Raw genomic sequence first — 12,987 nt, 5'->3', positions numbered from 1 at the left:
ATTAGTTACTTTTAAAACCAAGTAATCAGTAAAGTAACTAAGTTAGTTTTTCAAGGTAACTGTGGCAACACTGCTCTCTACTGAACTGAACTGCGCATGCACGCCCGACACATCGTCATACGTAATCGCGTAGTCACATGCCATGGGGAGGCACAACAATACAAACAAAGTTCTGATTCATGTAAATAAACACTCAACAATAATACACTATTTCTAGGAGCCTTTTGTACAGTTAGCGTGAATTGAAGTATAAAGTTCCCTCCAAAAACCCGCTTCATCGCCCAGCCAGGAAAATCACATCATGCATTGTAGAGTAATTATTAAACAATATAACATGGGACTTTCTGCTGTTAGCTGGGCAAATTGTTACGACCAACAGACAGTGATGAGGACTTACTTTATTCTTCAGAAACGTCCTTGTATTCCGATGCGTGTGTATTGTGGTTCACAATTTCACGTGTTAGGAAACCGTCACTTCACATAGTGTGCGCGTGAATGACAATCGCGCTGGCGTCGTATCCAACTCATACTTACCTGGCAGGGGGAGATACCATGATCAAGAAGGTGGTTCCCCCAGGGTGAGGCTCAGCTATTGCACTCCGGTTGTGCTGACCCCTGCGAATTCCTCAAATGTGGGAATCTCGACTGCATAATTTGTGGTAGTGGGGGACTGCGTTCGCGCTATCCCCTGATAAATTTGTTTAAAAAAAAAAATAGGGAAGCTAATTTTGGTGCTGGACTTCTGACACTTGCAATGAGAGTGAGTTCAGTTTATTACCGTCTATTGGGTCGAGGTGAACCACGTGCACAAAACATACAAGAACAATCTGACTGAACACCTTCACAAATCACAATGATGGCAGAACATGGATTTGTTGATGGTATTAAAGTCTGATGTCGTGATGGTGATAAATTGTAATGAAGTTGTGAAGTTGTGGTTTTCTAGAACAAACAAATAAATGTAAACATACAATGAGGTCCATTGAGGCATCGCACTAAACAATATCAATTGTTTCAAGTAATAACAAAATATATCAATGGCACAAAAGAATTTTACAATCTTATTTGTACACTTAAATAAGGCAGAACACTATTGCTTGTGGTGCAGTGTGTTTACACGAAATATCCACAAGGGCGCGCCAAAGACCACATAAGAGACTACAAACGACAGCGTGGATAATGGCGGCCACGGTAAAATGTAAATAAAGGCAGAATTCGGGCGTTCTACATGGGTTAGCTCGACTTAGAATTGACAAATGGTCCAGAGAACTATGAAGAACTAGTTATTATACTTACAGCGTCAATTACGCACAACAAGCGAGTTAACATGGAAGTCTGATACGGTCGTCTAACTCTGGCTGCTCCTTCCGCGTACTGAACACTGGGATCAGAATGCGCATGTCAATTGGTGCAGGAAGAATGTAACCGAGAAGTCTCTTAAAGGGCGCATTATTGTTTGACATTTCTGACACGTGACATTATAATTAGGCGATATGAGCAACCGTAACTTAAGGTTGTAGTCTCTGGAATTAAGACCTCGCCCCTTTGACTGTGTTGGTATCGCTTCTCGACCTTTTGGCTAAGATCAAGTGTAGTATCTGTTCATATCAGTTTAATATCTGATACGTCCCCTATCCGGGGACCATATATTAAATTGTTTTTTGGAACATGAAGATGGAATAGGGGCTTGCTCCGTCCACTCCACGCATCGATCTGATATTGCAGTATTTCCAGGAACGGTGCACCTCATGACAAAGTGAAAGTAAAGGTATTTATCATTTACTTATCTATTCTACCAATTACGATCCCCGTCATTTCAGTATTTTGGCACGTACGTAGCCCCGTTTGTGCACGCGCACGTCGAAAACTGAAACTTGATGCACCTCTATATCCATAGTGCAGATCATATTGCATTAGTCGGTCGAAGACCAGTTTTGTACTGTACTCCAAAACGATGTGCAAATTACGTTAATTAATTGGACCTCATTCCAACGTCAATATGCAGTTACATATTGTAGTCACCCCGCTCGACGGACGTCGACCTGATTCTAGTCATTATTAGTGTATGTCGTCCCCAGGCTAGCGTCATTGTGCATGAGCCGAAAGGTGGGCTGTCATTTATGGAAATTGACGATTGTGAAAAACACAATATAGACCCATTCACTGCTTGGTATGATACGGCCGTGAATGTTATTATCATACAGTAGTACCGTTCACACTCCGCTAGCATAATGTAGCTACAATAGGTTGTTGTCACGGAGGAAAATAAGGCGACATTTAGCCTGATTGAAACGCCGCGGAATGGAACGTCTGTTCTTCATAAAGTCATTCTTTTCTATTACATTCAACTTTGCCGCCCCTTTCACGCTAAATGTTGCCGTCTACTTACTTTCACCCCTAGTTACGACCGAGAAGTGATTTAGCTTGAGGTTACTGCTATTTGAGAACAACACTTTTTTTTCCTAAATTTCAAGATACTCGCTTCTTACCTTTTCGAGTAGAAAGAAAGCCAGCTGTGAATCACTTTTCTAATCCAAGTGAGAGCTCAACTCTGTCCACCGCTGAAAAGTCAAACTGATGTTCACTCACGTTCTTGCCCGGCATCGGTCACTATCAAGTTTAGATTTTTTTTCGTGGCACTTGACATTGTTTTCACTTTTTTTAAGCAGCCTTCCGCGGAGTAACAGCGGGTGTCTGGGGCAGCGAAAATCTGTACTAGTTCCGTCTTCGTGACTACAGGAAACAACTGACGATGACGCGAATGACGTCACATCCTGCAGACAGAGGGCGGGAAATTCGAAGGATTCGGACCGGACGCTTCCGAAATAATATTGGCCAGAGGCTTGTCGGAGTACCCATTGTGAACAGAGAAGATGTTGATCTACTAATTAGAATATGTTGTAGTCATAAATGGTCAAATAAAAAGGCTATTGTTAAGATATTTTTTAGGGAAACCCTCCATATAGTAGCTTTAAATCCATATTGAGTTTTATAAGATTTTTAGACTGTCAATGTCTGCTTCACAATTTTTTTTTTTTTTACACTCACGTCTCCAGTAGGTGTCGCTCCACACTTGCTCTTGCTTCTCATCGCGCTGTTTCCTACATAGGTGGATGATTATGTCAATAAGCGAAGTGCGCATTAAATTTGCACATGCGCCAGGGAATAAACGAGGCTACCAACTACCCTATCAATTTGAATGGCGGAGATTAGAGTGGTGACAATCTTTGCCTAACTGTACACTATTAAGCTTGCAAGTCAACTTCCCCGATGTCAGTAAACCACATGCTATGCATGTTAATAAAAAAAAACTGCAACTTTCCAGCCGTTGAAACGTTTCTTTCAGAGCCAATTCCATCGGATCCAATTCATTTTCAATGACCGTTTAGTAGTTTAGCCTACCCACAATGCACCACGCCGCTACCCATAATGCACCTTGAATTCGAGATGCGCACTTCGCTTATTATATTATCATCATCCACTGACGACATCCATAAGTGAATGATCTTTTAACGCCTACGTTAGCGTGAATTCAAGCATAAAGTTCCCTCCAAAAACCCGCTTCATCTGTCAGTCAGGAAAATCACATCATGCATTGGAGCAGGATGACTTGGTACCCTATGCGAAAATGTACATGGTAACACCCCCCCCCCCCCCCCAATCCCATTAAAAAAAAAACACACACAAAAAAAATTATAGATATATTATATTTAATAGCACACCACACAATAAATACCAAATTCCACAAACAAATAAAAATAAGAAAAATAACAGAAGTACAATGCAATGCAACTTTTTATTGCAATTTTGCAAAATTACAGTATTTAAAACCTCAAAATGTTTTCACTATGTACATTAATAATTGTGTAAGATACAAAAAATAGTAAATGTATCAATATACAAACTTTGATATATCGTAAAACTTTGGCAATAAGGTGATTCACAGATAATGTGAATAGTGTGCAAAAAAACTTCAGTAAATAACTTAGGAACATAATGGCAAATACTTAAAATAGTGCACGCCGGGACCTCCTTGCAGCAAAGGCATCAATTGGTGCGTCAAAGGATAGCTGCCTGGATACTTCTTGATTGATGCTGATAAGTGCTAGTCGAGTTAGCCGTTCTTGTGACATGGTAGACCTTAAATAGTTTTTTATTAGTTTAAGCTTGGAAAAGCATCTCTCAGCTGATGTTACAGTCACTGGTATGGTAGCGGCCACTCTGAGTGCGACCCACATGTTGGGATAGATTTCTCTAAGTTTTTTCTCCTCTAGAAAAACTAAAAGTTCCATGCTTGACATATTGGATTTTGGCCAGGTAAGAAATGACTGCATCTCTGCTAAGAGTTTTTTTTTTTTTTTTTTTTTTTAATTTATTAGAGTACATATTGCACAAATAAGTAGACCCCGAGAAAAAGGCTTGTTAATTCCAGGCCTAGCAGACATGTTGCTACCCATAACAGTCATGGAGCTCATAGAAAATACTAGATGTAGTCGTTTTTGTTGTGGGTTGCTTTTTTTTTTTTTTGCATTAGTTAATTTGATTAAATTGAAGATTTTGTAATCTATGCATCCTATTACAACCTTACTTTCATGTTGTGAGTCAAGTGCGTATTCTACAGAAAACATTTTGTCAATATTTTGGAAATTGTTCTTATGTTTATTGAGATATTGAACATCCATCCATCCATCCATTTTCTTGACCGCTTATTCCTCACAAGGGTCGCGGGGAGATATTGAACAAAATCTTTACATTTTTCAAAGGTGGTATACTCATATATGCTGAGCACTGTACATGATGCAGCAATAGCTGATATAACTGAAATAGTCACCTGGATCTAGAAGATCGAGCTTTGTGTCACTCAAAGTACTGCTGATTGGTGCTTGACTGGCTGTTGCTTCAGCTGTACATGAAACAAAATACATCACTTCAAATTATTTTGGTGTTAAAGCAGGGAAAACAAATCCATTTGCATTATGATAGAATACAATGTCAGAAATTATGGCTGTATGTATTAAATGTACCATCCATGCACTTACATTCAGTAGCCTTTGGTGAAGATGACACTGAAGGATTGTTTACCACAGCTTCTGCAGGTGCTTGTTGTGGCTGCAAATATTTTCTCAGCGCATCTAGTTAAAAAAAAAAAATGCATTTACTATATCGATGTTTACATTAAACCAGCACATAATTCTTATTTTCAATAAATTAATAAATTAATGTGGTTATGTGAAACAATGACTTGTGCAAATCCATTTGCAGGTATCTGGACTTACTGGCTGTTTTAGTTTAAACTCAGCAAGCGTTGCCCCACTCTTGTGTGCAAAGTAGCTACTAGCATGGATGTAATGGTGCAGTAAACAAGTTACAAGCAAGCTAAGAAGCTAACACTATTTTCGTGTTTATTTTATAAACAATGATGATTGACTGACATACATACCTCGACCCTGGGCCCGTTTTTCCTCCTCCTCCTTTCGCCGCTTTCTTAATGCAGCACGTGAAGGCTTGGACCTTTTCATTGTTGTCGATGTCAATGTATAAACAACACAAGTGTGCCAACCATCTATCTATCTTTCTAAAGTGCTGCCACTACACTCTGAGATGATATACGACCCCTCCCCCTACCTTTCATTCATTGTAAGCGGCAGCAGCGGGTCAGGTTCAGGGCGCCAGGACAGCAGGTCGTGAACTCACAGTCATTTATTTGAAATAGAAGTAATAAAAAAAAAAAAGGAACTCAATAAAATATATTTGCTATATAACATTTTATGCTATAAAACACGAGAGGGGGGAGGGCTTTTTGTGTTTGTGTTTTTAAAATTTTATTTTTTTTCCTTTCTGCAATTTGGCGCCCCCTCCACAAGATGGCGCCCTAGGCGACCGCCTAGCTCACCTATAGCCTGGGCCGGCCCTGGCAATTGGGAACGATTTCGAGCAAGATGAGCGGAAGAGGCAAAACCACCGGTTAGAGTGCCAACTTCACGCCAAGTAAGCGTGCCCTTATTGGGCAAGGTGCCGTTATGGCTCCGAGTGAGCCGACACCGCCTTTTTCCTCCAAATTCGGCCAGTTTTGGGCCCGTCTCAAATTTACCGGCGAAGGGGATCCCCCTAGCCGAGATTTTGTCGGTGAATCCCTCCTTTTTGAATCCTGTTGGATAGACGTAAGAGACGTTTACTCTTTCATCGCTCTACCCAATAGAGTTGACTTTGAACTGTGTTTTGTAAGTGAGGCGTCTTTGAGGCGCTTCCTTGATGCACAAGCTGCTCGAGCAGAGGAAGACAAATGGAAAGTTTGGACTATTGAGTCATCCATCCAGATGGATGTGACTACTCTGGTAGTAAAGTTTTGGACTGGATGTATTCCTGATCACGACGTGGAGATATATCTGCAAAGATATTGTAAGATAATACAGCCAGTATACAAGCCTCTAGATAGATTTGGCATCTGGTATGGCATTCGCAAATACAAAGTCCGAATTAAGAAAGATACTAAAGGACACTTACTTACAATTCCCAATTCTATCTCTCTTGGCCCATACAATGGACGTATCATTTATCCTGGTCAATCTGTCACTTGCTTCATCTGCGGCTCTGCTGACCACCAAGTGAAACAATGTCCAACGGTCAAGTGTTGGAGGTGTGGCGGCCTGGGTCACAGGGCCAAAAATTGCACTTCACACAGCTTGTGCAGCCTATGTGGTGAAAATGGCCACACATTTTTCACCTGCCCGGATTCGTATGCCAACAAGATCAAGCAGCAGCAGCAGCGAGCTTCTCGTGCACAACCAGCTACTCTCCGGCAGTCTTCTGGCTCCCTCGTAGCTGACCAACAGCAGCAGTCACAGGCTCAGGGCCATCCTGAGCCTTCTCAGCACGTGACTTCGCAGCAGACACAGCAGCTCCAGCGTTCCCGAGTCCAGTCCGCGGATGGTCTTCAACCAGCAGCTTCCCGCGACGGGCATCGACATCACTCTGCGGATCGTCCTCAGCCTCCTGCCTTCCATGATGGGGCTCAACATCGGCAGCACCTTCGCGGCCAGCTCCACGGTCTCCAGCAGCCATCTGGTGTTCACGATGGCGCTCCTCCTCAGCTTCCAGACAGGCATCAACATCAGCGCGGCGTCCAGCCGGCACGCCAGCAGGATGAGGAGCAGCCTCGTGTTTCTTCCCTTCGGGACATGCCTTTGACTGCTTCTGCTCTTCCAGATCAACATCTGGCTGTTCGTCCACCCAGCGGTGCTGGTAAGCGTCAGCCGTCACCGGTTCTCCAAGCTCAATCTTCATCGTCTGAGCCACCTCCTGCAATTGACGATTCTTCCTCCTTCACTAATGAAACGAGTTCAGGCAATGAAAGCGAGTATAGTCTGATAATTAATGAAAGTGTTGGTGATCATGATGCTCAGAAATCAGAGAGTGCCAGCGAAAATCCTAGTCCTCAGTCAAGTGAAGATCATTTGACAGCGGCACAGAGAGCTAGTACACCTCTAGATAACAACTCAGGCTCCTTCTCTCCGACTCCTGAGTTTTCGGCACCATCCATGTTTGTATCAAAAAGCGATACTCAGGATAAGACATCCAAAAAGCGAAGAAAGAAGTGTCCATCCAAAAATAAAGAAAAACGCCTAGATGATAAGCCTACTCCTTAAAATACATTTTATTTACATCATGAGCTGTCTAAAAATACCAACACTAAATGTACGTGGTATTCAATCACAGAAGTTCAGACAAGATAAGATGGGCTATCTGATGAAAACTGATTTTGATGTACTATGTCTGCAAGAGCTTCGATTGAAAATAAATACTGATGTGGATGGAGTTATGAAATTGTGGCCTAAGGGCAAATGTGCAATATCTATTGGTGACAGCAATACTGATGGTGTAGGAATATTTTTCAGAACCCACGATGTAGAAATATATAGAAGGAGAGACGTTATTCCGGGAAGGCTTTTATTATTGGACCTTTATTATAGAGGCGAGAAATATAGGATCATAAATCTGTATACCCCCCAGGATAAGAGTGGGAAAGTCCATATATTTCGGAAACTTGGAGAGTTATCATGTGTTGGTGTTAAAGTGATCGTATGTGGAGATTTTAATACTGTAACTGAGGAAAAGGATAGAGTCGGCACTGCTGCCTTTAAGCTGAGTCACGAGGGAAAAGTGTTGAGAGACACATGTCTTAGTTTTAATTTGATAGATGTTTATAGAAAAATTAAGCCTATGGGAAATGATTTTACAAGATGTGATTCTAAAACTAAAACACGTATTGATCGTGTGTATATTTCTTCACATTTTAGAGTTTTAAAGTACGCGACTGTCTTATGTGATTTCACTGATCATCTATTGGTTAACACCCTCATCTCCACTGTGGCCTCTATTCATAGAGGCTACTGGAAACTAAACATACAATGTCTTCAAAATAAAGCTATAATAGCTGAGTTAAAACAAGAACTTAATAAAATAACTCAGTTAAAGGTTTTAACAAATTCAAACATTAAATTATGGGAAATATTGAAGTGTAGGGTGAAAGATTTCTTCAAATTTAAATGTAAAGAATTAAATAAACTTAAAAATGAAAAGTATGCAACATTAGTACATAAATATATTGACCTAACACAAAATAAAAATAGGACTATTGATGAAGATAATATGATGTTAGACATAAAATCACAAATAGATGATTTGAATAACGAACTGTTCTATAATATACATAAGCAAGCTAATACTGATGATAGAGGGAACACAACATATATTATTAATATGATGAAGAAACGGCAACAAAGTAAATTTATTCACTCAATAAAGAATAAAAATGGTAATTTAGTATACACTGAAGAAGAGAAACGTTTCGCAATAAAGGAATTGTGCACAGTTTCCTACAAGGAAATAAACTGTGCGCCTGAAGCAACGCAAATCTTTTTAAAAAACATTCCTGTAAATAAGGATGTGGATTTCTCTTCTCTACTTGGTGAGATACATAAGGATGAAGTGATCCAAGCCATAAAACAATTAAATACTGATAAAAGCCCAGGCCTTGATGGCCTCCCCTCGGAATTCTATCAATTGTTCGCGGATGATATTGTAGACTTATTTACCAGTATGGTAAATGAGGATTTAGAAAGAGGATGTTTGGGCGATACTTTATATGAAGGCGTAATGTGCTTGTTATTTAAAAAAGGAGACGAAACAGATGTGAATAATTATAGACACCTGACCATAATGAATATTGATTATAAAATATTAGCCAAAATAATAATGAACAGACTAAATGATATACTTGATAAAATAATAGAAAAAGAACAGACATGTGCCGTTAAAGGACGGTTAATGTGGGATAATCTCTCCATTTTAAGGGAAATCACCTATAAACCAATATCTGAGAAAGGCTTTTATATAGTAGGCCTAGACCAGAGGAAAGCTTTCGATTACATATCGAGAGATTATCTCTGGACAGTCATGCAGCATTATGGTTTCCCCCGAGATTTTGTCAAGATGGTTAGGTGCCTATATGTCAAATCACATGTAAAAATAAATGTCAATGGGTTTTTAACAGATGGTTTTGACGTGGAGAGGGGTGTGAAGCAGGGCTGCCCCCTGAGTGCTGCCCTATATGTTTTAGCTATGAGTCCTTTGATTAATAATATTAACTCGGATAACCGTATTACCGGTATATATGTGGGACATGCTCATAGGGTCGTAGCAACTGCTTACGCTGATGATATCACTGTCATTGTTAAAGATAATCATGAGATGGATGTTTTAACGGCTCATTTAAATTTATACGAAACTGCATCAGGGGCCATGTTGAACCATTCTAAATCCAAAGGTGTTTGGGTTGGAAATGAAAGTGAAAAAAAAGCATTAATATTCAAATTAAACAAGAAATAAATATTCTGGGCCTAATTATTTGTAACGAGAATTGTAATGAAAGAAATTGGCAGGATAAACTTGGAGTAATAAAAGAAGAAGCTCAGAAATGGGAAAATAAAAATACAACCTATAAATCAAGAATAAATATAATTAAAACATATATAATGTCTAAAGTTTTATTCCTCGCTAATATCTTTCCCCCGGATCACAAAACAATTATTAAAATGAATAAGATTTGCGTGAATTTGGTCTGGGGAACAACACGCGAGGTTACAAAAAGGGAGCTCCTTTTCAAAGGAAGGAACTTTGGAGGTCTTGGAGCGGTGGATTTAGGCTGCAGACTCCAAATTGCCTTCGTAAAGAATATGCATCTAGCTATATCTAGGAAACCTCCGTGGATTGGCGACTTATCGTGTTGGAAAAAAAGAATAGGAAGAGCTAGACAGGGCCCTATATATAAATTAGTTTTTGGAGATTTTATTGCCCAATATGAACACCTAAAATTAGATTGGAATGGTCTAACGTGTAAAATGATCTTTCAAAAAATAAATGATGCACGATTTGGTGGGGAGGTTAACTTTAAATTGTTAGACAGGAATCAATGCACGGAAGTTATCCGCATTTTAAATAAAAAAAATACTATCATTCCAGAAGGGATGAAAGATATAAAATGGTTGTTTGCTGTAGGTAGGCTCCCGACTCGCGCGATTGTTTCGTGGTCATGCTTTGTAAAGACAAAAAAATGCCCCATGAGTAATTGTTCAGAGGATGAAACACAGCAACATTTATTGATTGATTGTCATAGAGCTCAGCAAGTCTGGGCATTGATGAAAGATGTTGGACTTAAAATAGATGTTAATTATATCACTATTATGTATGGCTTAATAGAAAATGACATACCTTCTAAAGATAAAGAACTATTTCAAATTATTATAACTGTTGTCTGTGTAATATTGTGGAAAACTAGGTGTGTTATGAGTATGAAGAATATAATAATTGATAGCAACACCGTGTTTAGACAAATTCTCTGTTTTTTAAGGAAAGAACGAAATAAGGATAAAAAGAAGCTTTTTCCCTGGCATATTTTACAGTTGTAAAATGTTCTGGATGTTTTGAATTTTGTGTGTTTTAATTGCTTTTGTACCTTATGTGTAAATAACCTTTTGTACTTGGTGTTTTGAATTTTTTTTGTAAATGATGTGAAACTGAATAAAGTTTTGTAAAAATCGCAATTGGGAACGGTGTTCAGGTCCGGGTAGTCCTGGTCAGTTACAAGAGTCACCTGGCGGATGGCAGCGGGAGGTGCCTTTGCCGCTGGCCGCTCCAACCCATGGTGTTCACAGTCATTTCCCCAGTCCAGGACTTGCCCCGATCGCCAGTCGATGCGGGGGTTATGCAACTGCAACCAGGGATGTCCCAGGACCAGTGTGTGTGATGGGGAACGGAAGACATGGAAGCAAGGAGTTCTCGGTGCTGCCCAATTTGGATCTCGAGAGGCTCTGTGACATGCGTGATGAGGAATAAGTCTTTCCCATTGAGCGCCCTGGCCCTCATATGGGTGGAAATTGGCTCCGTGCCTGCCTGCAATTTTTCCACCAGACCCCAATCCATGAGGCTCTCGTCCGCTCCGGAGTCTATGAGAGCTAGTAAGTCTGTGGAAATGGCATGGCAAGAAATCTTGACTTGCGTGAGTTTTCGATTCGTGACTTGCTTGTGAGTCTCGGAACCCACCGGAGAGCCTCTCTTGGTGGGACAAGCTACCACCAAATGGCCTTGTTCTCCACAGTAGTAGCACCGCCCCTCTTGACGACGTCGCTGGCGTTCATGGTGAGTCAGTCGGGCGCAGTCAAGCTGCATCGGCTCCTCGCCACTCTCGCTGGACCTCTCCGCGGTGGACGACAGGGGAAGTGCCGCTTGTGGAGACTCCCTTGCTGCTGGGTGCCGGAAGAATCCAGAGCCAGGCCTCCGATGGTGTCCGCTGGTCTGCATGAGATCTCGCCTTCGGTGATCGGTGCGGATGGCCAGCGAGATCAATGAGTCCAAGTCGCCAGGTAAGTCCACGGGCAATAAGAGTTCTTGCATAGCAGTTGAGAGCCCCTTCAAAAAGTGGTCAAAGAGGGCTGTGTCGTTCCAGCCACTCTTGGCTGCTAGAGTTTGGAATCGGATAGCGTAGTCATTCACCGATTCTCTGCCTTGTCTGAGGTTGCTAAGCTCTCGAGTCTTTTCCCGATCCATGTTGGTTGGATCAAAAACGAGGCGAAGTGCCCTGCTAAACCCGGCTGCGGTTGAGCAAGTCGGGTAGTGCCGTGCCCATTCCGCGGTGGCCCAGTCTCTGGCTCGTCCCGTCAGGTGGGAAATCATGAAGGCCACGCGGGAACGGTCCGTGGGGAATGCCTGTGGTGAGAGTTCGAAGTGTATGTTGCATTTGGTCAGGAATGCCTGACAATGTCCTTGGTCTCCCGAGTATCGCTCCGGGGGAGCCAGTCTCAATCCAGCCCCGGCCAAGGCTGGAGTCGGGATCGGTGGTTCAGCGGTTTCTGGTTTCGTGACGGTTGGCGTGGAGTGTTGCAGGTGGCTCACCAGCTCCTGCACCTGTCCAGCGAGCTCTCCCATCCGAGTGACCATAGCCTGCTGGACCTCCTCCTGGTGCGACAGGCGGGCGGCCTGTCGCCGAAGTGCAGCCTCCAACTTCTCTGCTGGGTCCATGCTGGCCGAAGTGTACTGACACGACGAGAGAAGGTAGGACTCAGACGCAGAGTGACAGTTAGCCAACAAGGCTGCAGCTTTAATAGCTCGAAACAAAAAACACCTCTCAAAGAGGGAAAAAAGGCTGAACAAAAAGAGCTCCAAACTGGAGATACAAAAAGGGCACTCAAAAACAGGGACAACAAAAGGCGCTCCACTAGGGAGGAAAACAAGGGGCAAACTAAGGGCGCAAGACAAGGCAAGGCAAGGCAAGGCAAGACAAGACAAGACAAGACAAGACAAGACAAGACAAGACAAGACAAGACAAGACAAGACAAGACAAGACATCAAACAAGGACTGTGGAACGAGGACTGTGAGGACGCTTCCATGCACTGAGATGTGACACTTCGGCAACTGACTGGAGAATGAAT

The 12,987-nt window shown here is 41.8% G+C and overlaps 1 protein-coding gene and 2 non-coding genes across 6 annotated transcripts in view; all 3 read left to right on the top strand.

Annotated features, from left to right (window-relative positions):
- Nucleotides 1-526: 526 nt before the first annotated feature.
- Nucleotides 527-691, top strand: LOC144008242 (U1 spliceosomal RNA). Its single transcript, XR_013280756.1, has one exon. It is a non-coding gene; the product is annotated as a U1 spliceosomal RNA (small nuclear RNA).
- Nucleotides 692-1,559: 868 nt separating this feature from the next.
- LOC144008196 (U2 spliceosomal RNA) lies at nt 1,560-1,750 on the top strand. The gene has a single exon (XR_013280718.1). It is a non-coding gene; the product is annotated as a U2 spliceosomal RNA (small nuclear RNA).
- Nucleotides 1,697-12,987, top strand: part of LOC144007483 (triple functional domain protein-like) — a 46,215-nt gene continuing 34,924 nt past the window's right edge. For all 4 annotated transcript variants that reach the window (XM_077507181.1, XM_077507184.1, XM_077507183.1 and 1 more), the window contains exon 1: nt 1,697-1,768. The gene's annotated coding sequence lies outside the window, so the exon portion shown is untranslated. The remainder of the gene's footprint in view (nt 1,769-12,987) is intronic.

The sequence above is a fragment of the Festucalex cinctus genome, chromosome 19, assembly GCF_051991245.1.
Source record: "Festucalex cinctus isolate MCC-2025b chromosome 19, RoL_Fcin_1.0, whole genome shotgun sequence".
NCBI lineage: Eukaryota > Metazoa > Chordata > Actinopteri > Syngnathiformes > Syngnathidae > Festucalex > Festucalex cinctus.
The sequence above is the reverse complement of the archived record's forward strand: the minus strand, read 5'-3'. Positions and strand labels throughout refer to the sequence as shown.